The following is a 17,732-nucleotide window of genomic DNA, read 5'->3' as shown; positions in this document are numbered from 1 at the left end:
TTCCTGTGGGATATTTATATGATCTGTGATTTTTCACAAATAGAAGTAATGCTGTGATACATATCCTCATACGCATCCCTCATTATGTCTTCAGAATACGTTCCTAAAAGGGGAAAATGCTGGGTTTGAATGGAATGCCTATCTGTAGGGCTGATTCAGATGCTGCTGTCCTGGCCTAGAGAGAATGAGTGTGCCTGGAAGGCACAGTAGGAGAGGAACATGTACCTGTCCTCCATGTCCTTGTCGGCCATGGGGACTGTTTTTTCTCACTAGGGAGCTATAGTATCAGCCTCTAGGCCAGAAACATTCTGCTGTGGTGTGGCTTCTCCTCTGCAGCAAGTAAGGCCAGAGCCACCTTTAGAGCCTGTGGAGGCCAAAGCAACTCCATCTTGGATGCTACCCACCATGTTGACTTCTGATTATCCCCGGTTCTGGGAAGGCCTCTAAGATTTCCAGCATATCCATTGCTCCTTGTGTAAGAGAAAGTACTTGCTGTAAATCCTGCCCTCAGGTCAACCTTGATGTTATCATACTTCAACTGTCCTACACTTCCCTTCTGAACCACCCCTCCCCTGTGGTATATAAGCCCTGGGTCTGGGGGGTAATGGCACGTGGATCCACCATCTCCTCTCACCGCCACCTGAGACATAAACATGGCTTCTTTTCTTAAGTCTCTATTAAATGTTTCTAAGAAACTGGATTTGTCAGCCTCTTTCTTCAGCCTCTCAGCTTCCTCAGACTTTGGGGGTGGGATTGCATAGACCTGCCCATTGTAAACAGAGCCCCAGGTGCCTCCTGCCTGCCTGTAACCACTAAGTGCCCCACGTTTCCACCTGGTCCTCCTGCACCCCTCTCTACACATAGAGTTTCAGCGTCCCAAAGAGAGACTTTGGCAGGAAACAGACATGCTTCAATATCCCTTTAGCAGGTGACCCCAATCCACATATCCCTCTCTGATGCCCATCTCCAACCTGGGCCTGTATTTCTGCCTGACTGTTCCACAGGATCCTCAAATTTAGCCCGGCCTAATCCACTCTTCTTGTCTGCTTTCCCATCACCTGTTCCAGCAAGCTGTTTGAGCAGGTGTCCAGGCTTCAGGGGTCAGGCATCATGGGTTTAATTCTGGCTCTGCATTTACCAGCTGGGTGATTGTGGGGAAATGACTCAACCCCCTTGAGCTGCAGTTTTTCTTAACTGCAAATTGAGGACTTTAATATGAGCCTCTCAGGGTTCTGAGGATTCAGTGGGGTGACAGCAGGTCCTACAGAGTAAATGTTTAATAAATGATAACAAGAGCAATACTGATATTATTTTTATTCTTACTACCCACTGCTCCAACTGAAAACCTCATAGTCATTCTTCCTTCTTCAAGGGTCTCTTCTCTTCCACAAAGCCAGGAAGTAAACCTTAGAAATGGCCCCTGAACCCCTGCTGCTGCCCTGCTGCTGGCACACATGCATTAAGTGGTCTCCTTATCCCGTCGCCATCCTGTGGACAGCACATAGCAGATGCCTGGAAAGTTGCTTGTGTGAAAAGTACAGTGGTTCCCAGCAGATCGCTTCCTTTCTCTGGACCCTGCTTCTTCATCTGTAAAACCATCTCCAAGGGCCCTTGCAGCTGGGAAACACTGTGATTCCCTATCCCTCTACTGGTTCCTTGCCCCAGGGAACAAGGGAGCCTGGCTGCATCACTCAGGCAGGCAGATTCTTAGCAGGACAGAGCGAGATAACAGCTACGTAGATGACTTCTCTTTTTATTGCCTGAACCATCAAACCCTCCCCAAGATTTCTGGACTACTGTCCCTTGGCTGGCTCAGAAATTTCTTAGCTCTACCAATATTTTCTTTCGTAGTTCTGTAAAGCAAGCTCAAACTCAGCGAGCACCGCCTATGCAAAGACCTTAAACCACATGTTTATTTTCCTAAGCTATAAAAAGTTTATGAGAGGAGCTGGACTTCTTGTCCAGCACCATGCTCAGAATTGCTACTGCATTCCACAGGAAGACAGAGGGCTCTGTGTCAGTCCAGGGGGGCTGGAGGGAAGTAGGTGGAGTATAGCTGTCCAGCCTCCAGTGGAAAGGGCATAGGGCATGGGAAGGAACAACTGAGTGGCAAATTCATGGGGTAGTGAGGGCAGTGGAGAAGAAAGATGGGGGAAAGATTTGAGCATGGTTGCAGGTGGTTTAATCCAGCATTCTGCCTCTCAGGTCCGTCTCCTGTCAAGGCAGCTTTGGGACACTGAGTCAGCAAAGGCACTGGGGCTTGCCCTGGCTGAAGCTCACTAAGCCAGCCCTTCTGACATGACACAGCCCCTTCATCCAAGAATATTAAGTCGCTGAAGCTTGATCCTGGAATAAACTGCTAAGAGGAGACACCTTCACTTAGTTGCCTCTAGTTTCCTAATGATCCCAGCCCATCTATTTACTTCTTTCCACCTAGCCCAGTGCTTCTTGAGGATCAGATGCCATGGAGTCATTCAGAACTCCAGCACCAGGGTATGTTGTGAGATACAGTGTGTTTGTCCACCAGCTTGGCATTTCTGGGGGTCCCTGATATGGACTGAGCCTCTGAGGGTAGAGTATTTCCTCTTGCAATGCAGGTCTAGGTTTTCCATTGAGCTGATGCCAACCTCTTTAAGTGGATGAGATCTTGAATGGCTCTTGGATCCCAATATCTATAATACCACCTGCCAAGATCTGGTGAAGCTCACTGAGCCTGGGCCCTTGGTCCTTCAGGCCCATTTCCCGCTTGGTTCCATCCTGGGAACTCCAAAGGGTCACATCACAGGAGGAAGGAAACAGAAGTGTGTGAAGGTCCTTGGCCCTCCAACTGCAGAGATTTGAGTACTAGATGGAGTGGGGAAAGGACTGAGTGACACTCAAGGTCTCCTCTAACCCTGAAATCCTATGATTTCTAGGAAACTGCCATTTGCTCAGAGCAGTGATTCTCAAACTCAACGCCTCTATTCTGTTGCAAATATATCATAAATACTCCCTTATTATCCTGAAATAAAAGGTAACATATTTATATAAATAATTTTAAAAGGTCAAACATCTTAACTGTAAAAAGGGCAATTTATGATAAATTAATGTGTGTTGCCATATGTAAATGTGTGAGCATGACTACTTTGGAAGCCCTGATGAAGCACAGCACCGCACCGCTGAACGGACTCCTGGTGCCAGCAACATCATCAATGCAGAGTGACAAGGTGGGTCATACAGAGATTCCAAAACTACATGCAGCATTGCTGTCAGATACAATGCTTTCCTATATTGTGAACACTGTTAAAGTACAATCTTAATTTACATACTGGTTGCATGCATTCAATGTTTTCTAAAACCGTGCAAAAAATAATCTACATTGAGTCCTGGTATAAGATGATAAAGTCAGGTTTTTTACCTCCAGAATTGTCCAGTTAGTAATTTGACAGTTGTGTAGGGCACAGGACAATTCTTCATTTTGTAGGACAGTCTCAGGAATGGCAGGGTATTGGGCATCCTTTACCCAGTGTGCAAAATGCTAGTTGCCCCTCGGCTGGTAGTATCACCCTGTTCAAAATGGTTGAATTGAAGCCTCCTCTCTGCCTGGAGACACAGGAGGCAGGAGATAGGGACATTAATCATCACAGTGTTAAGGATCTGCAAGATCTGCTGAGACATCACTACAGTTTGATGAAGCGGCCATGGTAATAACCTGTGTTGCTGAGGTAATAATAACCTGTGTTACACCTGTGCTGCCCTGCAATGACCAGCTTTGTCTCTCATGTGGCCCTTAGCCTTCACCCCAGCCCCAGTATCTCAGGTCTCATTTAGCATACAATTTATAAACCAGGCTGGTAGCAGCCCTCAAGGCCCAGGAGTGGCCTTCTCTTGTCTGAGATGCTTTCAGAAGAACCTGGAGACCCTCGCTTTTGGACCAGAAACTGCCCATGTACCATTTTTGCAGCGGTTGTTCTTTTACCCTCTACCCCAATTTAACCATAGAGGCACTTACGAATCAGAATGATTAAAAAAAAAGTTCAGTGACCTGAGCAAGTTGCATAACTTTTCTGTGACTCAGTTTCCTCATCTGTAAAATGGGAATAAGAAGATGGGTGGATACCATTAACCTTATAAGGTTGCAAGAATTACACTTTGATAATATTAATGAAAGGGCTTTTCAAATTTGAAAGCACAAATATAAGGTATTACTACTTTTTCATTTTGTAGTATTATTATTATTGCCAGTTCACTAAGCCCCTATAAGGCACATCCAACATGTGCTGACCACAGCCCATCTTTGGCCTCAAAGGAAAAGGAGGCCTGCAGAGCCTGAGTCTCCCACTGCCTGGCCTGGCCAGCTGTGCACCGGCTCCGCACCTACAGGAGACTAGGTGGGCTCCCAACAGAAGGTGCGGGGCAGTGTCAGTAAGGCCACTGTGGGACAGCTGGCTGTTCTTTCCGGAGGGCAGGCCTAGGCTTGAGACATTCATTCCAGGGTACAGTGCAGGAGGTGTCTGCCCCAATGCAGGGGACATGACCAGAGCTGAGAGTGTGAGGATGAAAGTAGTGAGAAAGAGACTGAAGAGGCAACCTAGGACCAGATGGTGCAAGGCCTGAGAGGCCTAACCGGAAAAGGAGAGAGGGTCACCCGCTTGTTTAATTGGCTTTACTGTCCTTCAGTATTCAAACCTGGCGCTCATTTCCACAGGCCTGACGCCATCATTGCCCCAGGCAGCAGGAAGCTGGCTCAAGACCTGCTCAGGCTGTTTTCCCCTGCACTCACCTTGTGCTCCCGGATCCTGGCCTTCCTCCTGTGGCCGGGTCTCAGGTCCGAGCCGTCCTGCTTCTCGCGGACTCCTTCTGGCTGCCAATTGCAGACACTGTTGAGCAAACCACCAGGGGAGCAGCAAGTGTACAAGTACACCTAACACACGCGCGTCCACCTGCGTGCCTCGTGTATACGCGGGAGTGCTCATGTGCGAGCATCGTGCGGGCTCGCCTCCAAGCTTCCAGCGAGCCTCTGTGCGTGCGCGTGCGTGCTCCTGTGCGTGCGTGCTCCTGTGCGTGCGCTGTGCCGGCTCACTTTCGGGCTTCAGGTGGCTCACTTTCGGGCTTCAGGTGAGCCTGCCGCGTGCATGCTCAGCAGGTGCGGGCCCTCCTAAGATTCTGCGCTGCCTCCTACTCCTCTGGACCCAGCTTCTCTAGCGGTGTTGGGGTTGTGGTGCTCAGCGCCGATCTTGTGTGCTGATAAAAGCTGCGGGGATTGTCGAGGTCTTCCTAGGGCAGTGAAAGGGGGGTGCCCAGCTTCAGCTCCGGCGAGTTTTCCACCAGCCTGGCTGCGGCTGTTACCAGCCCGTTCAGATTCGTCGTCAAATTGGAACCCCCGAGAGGAGACAGCCAAAATACTGAGGACCCGCAAATGCAGACCAGAGAGACAGAAAGGGAGATCCCATCTCACTGGAGTAAGGTGGAGGAGCTGAAACAAAAATTGGTACCCAGGCCATGACAGCCCTGGATACGGCGTATCCACAGACAAGAAAGAGCTTGGTTTTCCTGTTTTGAAGCTAAGTTGTGTTGGGCCCCTTCTAGGGACTAGAAGTTTTGTATACTTTATGAGGTAGATACTGCCATCTATCTCTATTTTACAGATGGGGAAACGGAGGCCCTGGGCAGGTAGGGAACGGGCCCACAGCCACACAGCTATAACTAGTAGAGCTCAGATTTGAACCCAGGTTTTTCTTCTGCGAAAACTTTTCCTCTTTCAGCCACCTCACGCAGCCTCCCTAATTTGAAGGGCCATGAGGCTAAAGAGGAAACTGACATCTCAGATTTTTCAAGGAACATACCTAATACTTAACACAGAGAAGACTGTAAACCCCTGAGGTTTTGGAGATATATCCAAACAACCAGCCACACGCACAAAATGCATTTAACATTTCATGTTTTATCCTGAGAGTTCATGTAAAGTTTGGTTTCTACTCCATGATACATCCAGGTCTTCTTAAATATGTTCAAAAGCTGTAACGCTTGAGTAAAACAGATTTTCCAGGGACCACTCTTGTTTATTCAGGCACCAATTCTGTGTCTCCAGGAAGTTTGAGGAGCAGAGCCTTGGACCAGAGGATCTCAAGCCTGTGTGCTGCAGACCCTTCTGGCTGCCTGAAGAAGTCCAGGGACTCCTCCCCAGAATAATGTTTTAAATGCATAAAATAAAACACTTGAGATTATAAAGGAAACAAGCCATATCAAAATATAATTAACAATATTTTTTAAGTTGCATTTGTGATAACAGTTTTTTTGGGGGTTCTTTTTCTTAGGACAGCTTTTTAAAAAGTTATCTTAACCATTTTTAAGTGGACAGTTGCAGTGGTATTAAATATATTCACATTGCTGTGCGACCACTATCCATCCACAGAGCTCTTCATCTTGCAAACTGAAACTCTACCCATTAAACGCCAACTCCACATTCTGTAGCCCCACCACCCTGGCAACCACCATTCTACTTTTCTTCTCTATGATTTTGAATACTCTTAACTACCTCATATAAGTGGAATCAAACAGTCAATTTGTGACTGGCTGATTTCACTTAGCGTAATGGCTTCAAGGTTCACCCATGTGTCAGAATTCCTTCCTTTTTAAGGCTGAATAATATTCCATCAAATGTGCATACTACGTATTGTTCATTCATCAATCAGTATATACTTGGGTTGCTTCCAGCTTTGGGCTATTGTGAATAATGCTGCTATAAACATGGGTGTACAAATATCTCTTTGAGATCCTACTTTTTTTTGAGATGGAGTCTCACTCTGTGGCCCAGGCTGGAGTGCAGTGGCACGATCTCAGCTCACTGCAAGCTCCGCCTCCCGGGTTCACGCCATTCTCCTACCTCAGCCTCCCGAGTAGCTGGGACTACAGGCGCCTGCCACCACGCCCGGCTAATTTTTTGTATTTTTTAGTAGAGACGGGGTTTCACCATGGTCTCGATCTCCTGACCTCATGATCCGCCTGCCTCAGCCTCCCAAAGTGAGATCCTGCTTTCAGTTCTCTTGGGTATAGACCCAGAATTAGACTTGCTGGATCCTGTGGCAATTCTATTTTTTTGTTTTTGAGGAACCACCCTACTGCTCTCCACACAACTGCACCATTTTACATTCCCATAGGGAGTGCACGAGGGGTTCCACTTTCTTCAGATCTTCAGCAACATCCATTTTCTATTTTTTTGATAGTAGCCATCATAATGGGTGTGAGGTATGTGATAAAATTTTATATATGCTTCATTATTAAGACCTTAAATAACAAGCTCCTGTGGTGGGACCATAATATAAAAAATATTTCTTGGTATGTGTAACTGTAATATGAAAATATCTGTGATTGACAGTGAAAAAGACAGCATTTGAAAGGAATGCTAAATTTCAACTTTAGGGGAATAAAAATAAAGTTTTTTTTCTCCTTCAAATTCAGAGAACCCCTGAAAATTTAACCTCAGGTTAAGAAACTCTGCTAGAGAGACAGCTCCAGAGGAAAAGCTAAAGGAAAAGGCCTGACAGATTTGTAGGTAGGGAAGTGGGGTGACTGCAGGCTGACTTCCTCCCATGACATTCTGCAGCCGTGAGATGGCAGAATGACCATGAGTAAATGTCCTCTCCTTTACCCTCTGTCCCCCCTTAGTCATTGGATTAGCTCCAGCCATGATGGGAGTCACTGAAAAGGATTTGCAAACCCACTGTGTCCACCCATTCTGCCTTCTACAGCCCCTCACTGCCCACCCCCACCTCTCTGAACCTTGATCTTCAAGTGCTCTGGAGAAAGTCACTTTCCCAGGTCACATGGTCCCTTGTAAGACTCCTCCAGTGCAGAGGAGGTGAGGGGTCACTGCTGTTGGGAGGGCCAACTGTAGGTACCACTCCACTGTGAGAAATGAGGCTGAGACCAGGAGTGCCTTTCAAAGCCTCAGAAGTCAGCCACCCAGTTCTCTGAGCCACATCTTGAAGCATTTTTACTATCAAGAAGGATCTACATGCGAATTTCAGAATCTGTCTGTCAGTTCATTTTGCAAAGAGTGTTGGAACAGTGGCATAAAAGGAAATCCAGTGAGACAAGATAATGGGTGTGGATGACTGCTAATGGGACCTTCAAGTCCCTAGGCTGTCCGCCCTGTCTTCCTTAAGCACACGTTTGGAGTTCAAGTGCAATGAGGTGGAGTTGTGTTCTGATTTGTTGATTTTTGGAAAACACACACACACACACACACACACACACACGCACATATCAGAAAAATCCAAAATCAGTTTTCTTTCGGGTGCTTTGTTTTTAAAGAGAATCAAGATGTTAACCATTCATATATTCAATGAGGGCAGAGGCTTCTTTTCATACACTAGGTGTGGGGATGTTATGAACAATTTTCCTCACAGGCTAAAAATTATTTCTTTGTGTTCTGCTACACACAGTATGTATTTGGAAAGGCAGAGTGACACTGCTTGTGAACAGGATATTTCTTTACAATTTCTGTTACTGTTTAATTTTTCAAAAATGTTTTCCTGCTCAAGATTGAGTACCTACTTTTTAAAAGAAAATTAAACTGAAAATTGTAACAGTAACGCAGCTGGGATGTCTGACTTTACAGTTTAGGAGTCAAAATATAACACCCTAGTACTGTCTCAAAGGGCAATGTTTGAGGTCCCAGTATACTGAGTCTCTTTATCAACCCTGCTTCTGCCTTCACCTCCCCTTCTTCATATGTCAAGGAAACTCCAATATGTCCATCTGGTTCTTCTTAACAGAACCGAGCTAGGTAGGGAATGAGTGAGTCCCTCTGCCTGTGGCCACTGCCTTAGCACAGGAATCACGGTGGTCATTAATGTGGGTCCTAAGCACTGATTACTGCCACTCCACTGGTTTTATTTCAGGAGACTTATTGTACTCTCATGTCCCTAGATGATAGCCTGGGCTTTGGATTTATCCTGACTAATGTTCACAATATGAAATCTCAGAGGAGAGAATTCTGGTTTCTCCCAGAAGGCTCCTGAGTTCCTTATGCAAATTTGCTCACATTTCCCCAGTAAGTTTCCAGTTAATCATATGCAAGCTGCCAGAGTAATCAACCTGCTACAGATGGTGTATCAATTATCTATTCCTGCATAACAAAGCCACACCAAAACCTAGTGGCTTAAAACGAGAACCATTTATTTGCTCATGATTCTACAGGCTGGAGGCTGGACTGAGGCTGAATAAATCAATATGCCTGGCCCTTCAGCTGCTGTGGCTACAACAGCTGAGAGCTGGTAGGACCTTTGTCTCTAGCAGGGTAGCCTGACTTACAAGGGGTAGCTCAGAGCTCCAAGATAACCGAAGCTCCCAGACCTCTTAAAGCCTGGGCTCAGAAGTCCCAGAAGGTCACGTTCCACAAAGTCAGCCGAGATTCAAGGGGGAGGGAGAATGGACTTCTTGATGCCCATAAGGGATGGGAAGAATTGTTATTGGCTGTATTTGCAGACAATCTAGTCTTACCCCTGGACAATTTGCCAGAAATGACAATTGCATCCCAAACTGGCAGGTGTTATGTGAAGAAGTGGGGTGTCAAGGGCTTACTCCCAGGTGTTTATGAGGGCAGGACTCAGGGGAATTGTGGAGCAAGTTGTGGGGAAAGGGAGGACACCACTGTTGCTCCAAAAGATGGGGTCTCTGGAGCCCCCTCCCACAAGCCAGCTTCAGGGACTGGCTTTAGAAAGCCTCAGCAAACTAGAACTGAAAATAAGGAAAACCCCCAAAGGCTGTGGAAACCATTTCATGCAGTGTGAGTTGGTAAATAGTTACTAGAAACATGGTTTTGATCAGGTTAACTCAACCCAATTAAAGGCAGGAATGGACCTCATATCCCCCTGACCCCGCCCCAATAAGGGATGTAGTGAAATGGGAAACGCCAGCAGGCAGATGAGGTGGCAGGCTGATTTTTGGCAAATCAGTCTGTTATCTGCAGAGCACATTGTAATTTACAATGTGCTTTCTCATTGCCCATTTCTTATTGCTTATTTAATGTGACTCATTACTTATTTCATGTGTTGATATTTAAATATCTTGATAAGATAGCTCAAGCCCTGAGTTCCTGATATTTTCATCTACCCATAGGCATTATATACCCTAAGAAAAACAGAGGAGGCCTAAATTGGAATTAGGAGTTATCTGAGTGCGTCTGGGGAGCTCATGGGGAGGGTCACCAAAGACATTTGGGACCGAGGAAACGGGCCAGCTAGAAGAATGCAGCCCAAGAGGGGAGGCAGCCAGATGGGGCCAACTTGAGCAAGTTAAAAACAAAAAACAAAACAAAAAAACACCCATAGGGATCAGTGAGTAGCCACAGTTCAGAATAGAGCTTGAACTTGAAATCTGTCATTCTGTTGTGTCCCCTCTGAAATCCACATGGATTCATTTCTGGGACCAAGGAGCTAGAAGGCTGAAGGAAAACATAGGAGATCTGGCAGGGGCCAAGGTCCTCCCTAAGCACATGAATGTGACATCCAGCGAAATGTGGATTCTTATCATTCATGGGCACTTAATCTGTGCTGATGTGCTGGAGAGGCCTGGGGAACTAGGATAAATAAGTAAAATCATAGCACATTTGCTTACTGATTGTTCTTCAGTGTTTTGGACCTAATTCTCTATTGAGTATTTGAGATGCCAAAAAAGAAAGTGAAAAAACAGCCTGTTCACTTACATGTTGGATCACCATGGACTCACCAGGGAATTAGGGGATACCATTAAGTAACATATCCACCCTCCTGAAGATGAGGGAATACTGGAGGTTAGAGCAGGACATGAGATGTTAGGAGTCCTGGGATGTTTCTGGTGTCCTCGTGTGTCTACATGACTTGGAAATTTGCTTAACCTCTCTGGTTCAAATCAGTTGGGGGAAATAAACCTGAAAGTAATATTTTGGTGGGTGACTCCAACATTTTCTACAAATTCAGTGGTTCTGAAATAGTGTGAGGCAGAAAGTTAAAATTCATCAATGGACATGAATTCAGAACAAATATATGCTGAACTTTCAGGATGAGACCTGGTTCTGCTGCAGGCTCTTCTGAGTGCCTATGGGCTTTTTTTTTTTTTTTTTTTTTTTTTTTTTTTTTTGGTTAAACTCTTATGCTACATTAAAAAAAAAGCCAAAACCGAACAATAACAAAAACTTTCTGCCATTGCCCAACAATGTGAGATATGTGGTTCTGAGACCTCTAATATTATTATATTGCAAGATGCTTGCAGGCCATAGTTTTCAAGTGACTTTTTGATACAGAGCCTAAAGCTTAGCAACTTTTAGTATTTGCAGCTGCACTGACATCTAGGGTGTTGCTGTTCTCTCGAGCCCTGCACACCCTAGACATTCTTTTTGAAAAAAAGAAACAAATTCTCATGGGTAGGCTTTGAACTGAACCCCAAACCAGCCCAAACTACTCTCTTCAACTGAAAGCCAAACCAAACCCAAATGATATTTTTCAAATTTTGCCATTAACCAAACCAAAGATTTTCTAAAAGCCCAGCAAACCTACTTGGAAAAAAATAATTGAACCTGTTTAAAAATTTTTAAATGAAAATAAAAACTTGAACTGGAACAAAAACAAAACATAAAAGTGTTCTCCAAATTGGATAGCTATTTTCCTTGGTTCAAGTGTCTGGTAAATATAAGGTCATAGTCTGCATCTAAGTTGTAGAATTCAGCCAGAGAAGGCTGTTTCTTGTAATCATACAGATTGAGCCTCCCAAATAGGAAAATCTGAAATCTGAAATGCTCCAAAATCTGAAACTTTTTGAGTACTGACATAATGCTCAGAGGAAATGCTCATTGGAGCATTTCAGGTCTATGCAAATATTCCAAAATATGAAAAAGTATGAAATCAGAAATAGTTCTGGTTCCCAAGCATTTTGGATAAGGGATATTCAACCTGTAACTATCTTCCAGGTAGTTATATGATTTTTACTGTTTTTATTCATTCAGTCTTTTTGATGCCTCTGAGACAGTTTCCACCTTTGTCTCCATCTTTCAGAGGGGGGAGACTAGGGCACAGAGAGGTTAGAAACTTGCCCTTGTCTAGTAGAGCCACTGGAGCTGGGATTTGATGTCCACACTGTGCCTTGTGACAGAGACAGACTGTGAAACTGAGTGAGTGGGACCATGATGGAGCAAGAGGCTCCTTAGTGGAAACATTGGCACTTGGGAAGCTTTCACCATATATGGAAAATGAAATGGTATTTTTATTACCAAGTCACTGATGCGGGGCCTTTTAAATTAGGCAGTTCAGGAAATAGCACCTTATGATTTTGTGGCACATGTTTAAATGGATTTGGCACCCTTGGGAGACCCATTAGCTCCCATGAGCAAGGACACAGGCCCTGCTCTGGAGCACCTGGGACTCACCAGGGTGTGCTGCCCCGTCTCTGCTCCATCTACCCCTCACCCCCACCCTGTTTCTGGCTGCCCACCACCCTGCCTCTTGGGAAAGAGGCTTCAGAAGGACTGTGGTTTGGTTATCCTTGCCTTTGCCTTGGGCAATGCCATTCAGATCTGTCTTGCTTCTGAGTCCTATCCGGGTCCAGAGATCCCTTCACAGGGGACAGCTCAGGAGAGGTTCCTGAACCCTTCAGCCAGGTAGAGACTCTGATAGTACCTATCCCTATGGAACACAAAGCATGTCTCTGACTGTCTATTCCAAAGCCACATCCTGGGAGATTGAAAACACCTGCGCTTTACTCACTTTGGAGAATGAAACAGAATTCCATGGTGAGGCAGATGGATGAGGATGAGGAGAACTGTTTCTGTGCCCAGGACCTCCAGGAATACCTGGGTGAGGAGACAAAATCCTACACTCATACTGATAGGGGCTCAGAGCCATCCAAATCTTGGGACTGATGTTAGTGCAGTTTTATTTGCACTCTGCATTTGTGCATGTGGGCTAAACTGTTGTAACAAATAGTCCCAAGCTGTAATATGTCAACACAATACAAGTTTATTTCTTGCCCATGTAATAGTTCTGGACAGTTGTTCAGAAAGGTAGGGTGATGCTCTTCCACGTCATTCAGGGATCCAGGTTCCTTCTATCTCATGGCTCTGTCATTCTCTATGGCATCGTGCACCCAGTTGACAGAAGGAGAAAACTACAGAGGATCATAAGTGGGAGACTTTCTGGCTCGGTCTGGAAGTGGAGCGCCTCACCTCCTTTTACATTCCAATGGTCAAAGTCAATGACATGACATGCCCAATGGCAAGGAAAGCTGGGAAGTGGATCTAGTTGTGTGCATGGAAGAAGGGGAGAACAGGTTTTCCTGAGCAGTCATCAGTCTCTGCCACACACCTACATAGACACTGGTGAGATCTGCAAACATTTGGAAGTTACCTCAGAAAGAATCTAAAGGGAAAACAAAAAGATGAAGAGAGAAAGTAGAGATGTAAAAGTGATTACTGACTACGGTGAACTAAATAAATGTAATTTAAAGTCACAGATTAAAATTACTAGCTTAACTTAAAGAGTCCATCTAACCTATCCTGAGAAAGTTGTCCTAAATCTTTCATAAAAAATGTTAACCACCACTTTATGTATAAAAATTAACTATTCAAGATAAAGCAAATTCCCATACATAAAGATAAACTGAATATTGAGTATGTCCATGCCCTTAATAATATTCTCAGTGGCTTAGTAATAATCTGAAAATGTTTAGGTTACAAGATTACGTGGAAAAAACAGGACAGAAAGTTGTATGTACAATATGATGGCTGCTTGGTAACACTAAAAAAAATCACATAAAGAAAAGGCAGAAATAAACTCATCAAAATCACAGCAATAGTTGTCTTTGGATAAGGGCATCCTTATAGATTTGTTCCCCCTAGATCTTAATTTTCTGTAATGTTTAAAAGTTTACAAGAGAGCATGTATTGTTCTGTCTCTCCTGTCTCTCCTAAATCAGGACTTCCTCCTACTCTCTTTCTACCCTTTCATGCTCCAGAGTGTTGGTAAAAATTAGATATCATTGTGCTGCCCCTGATGCAATGGAACGCTCCTCCTTACCAACTCACTCAGCACAGACCCAGCAGCCAGTCTAGGATCCTCGTCTTTCACTGCCAGCAAAGAGGAGAGAGACCCTCCCTCACAGAACCTTCGTGGGGTTTCCTGGGCTGGGAGGATCCAAGGTTACAATTGTTTTTTTTTTTTTTTGTGGGAATTTGCTTATGGGTCTCCCAGCTCTGCTACCATCATCACCCTCCTCACCAGTATACTCCATGCCAATGTCAGGTGAATGCATGTTAATATGTGTGTTGTGTATACCCATACATGTACGCAAATGTGACTTCTCATGCTAACAAGTGTCAAAGACTCAACAGACATTAAGATCTGCAGCCAGGGCCAGATATGATGGCTCATGCCTGTAATCTCAACACTTTGGGAGGCCAAGGCAGGCAGATCACAAGGTCAGGAGTTCAAGACCAGCCTGGCCAACATAGTGATACCCCATCTCTACTAAAAATACAAAAAAAAAAAAATTAGCCAGGCATGGTGGCAGGCACCTGTAATCCTAGCTACACAGGAGGCTGAGGCAGGAGAATCACTTGAACCTGGGAGGCAGATGTTGCAGTGAGCCAAGATCGTGCCACTGCACTCCAGCCTGGGCAACAGTGTAAGACCCTATCTCAAAAAAAAAAAAAAGATCTGCAGCCAGAAAACTGTCTAATCAATGGCCAATTAACATTAAGATCTTAGGGCTTTGAGATTGTTATTATAATCTATGAACAAATAAGAGGAGACCTTCAAGCTGAGACTCAAAGAATGAGAAGGAACCCGTGATAAAAAGAGCTTCAGAGTGAGATCTCAGTGATGTGCATGTGTAAAGGGCTTGAGATGGGTGTCAGTGTCTGGGAGTTGGCGGGGTTGGGGTGGGGGGGCAGGTGTCTGTAGCCCAGGGAAGACAGAATGGGGTGCAGAGTGGGAATGGGGAGAGAGTTAAGGGAAGTGAGGATTGGATCATGCAAGGCCTTGCAGGTCACAGTGAGATGTTTGGATTTAATTCTAACTACAATGGAAAGCCACTGTACATTTTTATGCAGAGAAATGACATGATCTGAATTATGCTTTGAAAAGTGACATGGTCTCTGGGACAGCTCTCTGGAGGAGGCACTGGTGGAAAGGCAGGAAGATCAGTGAGTAGAGATGATGGAGGCTACCTGGGAGGTGACTGAGGTTGTCCAGCCAGAAGATGCTGGTGCCTGGAGGAGGCGATGGCAGTGTATAGATTCAAGACATATTTTTGGGCCTGGGAGTCATACTTCTAAGATTTCCTTGTGTACTGAATCTAAGGAATGAGCAAGAGGGAGTGATTGAGGCGGAATCTGAGATTTCCAACTTGAGTAGATGCCACTGCCCCTGGCTGACATGGGAATACTAAGGCAGTAACAGAAAAAAAGAATCCCACTTTAGACGTGTTAAGTATGAATTAGTAGATTTTATAATGCTTTTGATTTTCTAGGAAGGACCACAGTTGGGCCTGTGATGGAATGTCTAAAAAAAAATTCCATAGAACATGAAATTTAGGACCAATTCTGAAGATCCCCAATCATTTTTCCTTTTGGCATCATTTTCAGAATATCGTGTCTCAACAGGAACAACAAAGATAGCTGCATGGTGGTGATAGACAGACTCCATTCAGCTTTGGAGGATAGACTAATATCACAGCGCCGACTGGAGAACCACAGAGGCAGCAACTCCCCTTGAGAACTCTGCAAAGCCTTCAGATGTGCAGCTAGCACAGGCAGCGGATATGCTGGAAAGGTGAGGACTGGCCAAGAGGCCACTGCTGAGACCAGCCATTATCTCCGACTCCGTTCCTGTGTTTTGAGCTTAACAAAACTCTAAATGCATTTCAGCTCCAAATTCCCTTTCTTCTGCATGGAAGTCCCTGCATATTTCAGGGAAATCTGTAACCGATTTGAGAGCAATCTGCCTACCCTGGAGCAACTTTGTCACAAAATATACTATTTTCACATTCTTGTAGAAACCACTGATGGTTCTGCCTCCACCATCCAGCACACTCCCACCCCACCAATCAGGGCCTCTATGCACACATCTAACTGTTGCAGAATGGATGGCAAACCCAGCAATTGGTTACCTCCAAAATAATTTTCATCTTCCATGGAAGTGCTCCAGAGGAGTGGTTTAGGGAAGGTATACTGTAAATTAGAACAGCTTATTTTCAGAAGCCATGTTTTAGAAACTTGATAGCAGCTCCATGTTCTTGATAACTGTGCCTCTTGGAGGCTGCACAGACATTTCTGTTGACGCTGGACTGGGTGCTCCCACATGAGCTGGTTGGATCAGTCAAGTACCTCGTGCCCTTTTCCTTGTATTTTGGGCTCATGGAAACCCCAAATGCTTTTTGCCTCTGCCCTTCCCTCTAGGTTGAAAATCTGTGTATTTCAGAGAAATTTTATCCATCTGTTTCTGATTCATTTACCCCAACTCATCATGATATTTGTTTTGCAAGAGATATTCGATAGCTAAAAAGTTATTTTCAAGTTCTTCATAGAGAAAGGCTTATGTCTTCTCGTGTACAAAAAGAACATCTAGTCCTGTAAAAGCACCTGAATTCCTAAAATAGTCAATAGAGAATACAAAATGGTAAGAATAGAGGCCCAAAATCTGGCTACACGTCCAACCCTCATTTCTGCTAAATCCCAGTTGTTGAGGGATCAAGAGGGGACTTAGTCACTTGGCATCTCAGGTTTCATCCTGAGAAGGTGGGCGGGGAGAAGGAAAGGAGACAGAAGATGCTTCCCAAGTGATCAGTGCAGTCATGTGCTCTGCCAGTGCGGCCTCCAGAGGTTTATGGAGGCAGACAAGCAGCAGAGGTGCTGGGGGTGGCAACATGGGCTTCAGAGACTCCTGGTAGATGGGACAGCTATGCCAACTGAGGGCAGTCCCTGGGGACCCCCAGCCTCAATAGCCCAGGAGCAAAGATGATAAAAAATGGTGACTTTCATTCTGATGGACACCCTGCCTCATTTCAGAAAGGGTTTGGATTGCTTATAATATTTGGTCCAGATACTCCAATATAAGCAGTGCATCAGAAGGACAGAATCCTTCTCCTGGGTTAGGCCCCCCTCCCTCAGAGGTGGAACTCAGCAGAGCCCAGGAGCATGGCAGTGAGCACACTTGAGGAAGGGTTCCAAGGAGGAAGGAAACACACAGGCTCCTTGGTGGCCCCCATGGCCCAGCCATGCCCTGAACAGAGAGGATGCTCGGGTGGCTCATTTCCATGGTGCTGATGGGTCTGTTGTGGCCATCCACCCCTCCCTCCAGCGGCCCCGACCTTCTGCTGCCCCTATGCATCTGGGCTGTGGCCACAGCCAAGGGGGCGAGAGTCCGGCTCCTGTCACCATCAGTGTGTCTGGCAGGCCAGGCGGAGGCACGTGGGGAAACGCTGAAGCAGGGGCAGAGGCAGGCGCCATCTGGGAACGATTAGAGGCTGACTTTTATCCCGAGGCCTCTATAAACCATCCATCAGGCAGGCAAGGAGAAAAAGCACAACCTTCTTTCCCTTTTTATTTATTTATTCTCTGCTTTTTGTTTATAGTGACAGTGGTCACAGTTTCCCTGAAAGGAAATCACTGAAAATTACAGGGTGTTTGGTTCGGCTTTTTAAAAATTAATTTCCTCTATTTTTGCATGAATTTGATTTGCTCTCATTCTCGTCCACTAACTCACGCTTAGTGAAAAATC

Source organism: Nomascus leucogenys, chromosome 17 (assembly GCF_006542625.1).
Source record: "Nomascus leucogenys isolate Asia chromosome 17, Asia_NLE_v1, whole genome shotgun sequence".
NCBI classification, from domain to species: Eukaryota; Metazoa; Chordata; class Mammalia; order Primates; family Hylobatidae; genus Nomascus; species Nomascus leucogenys.
Note: the sequence above shows the minus strand (reverse complement) of the source record.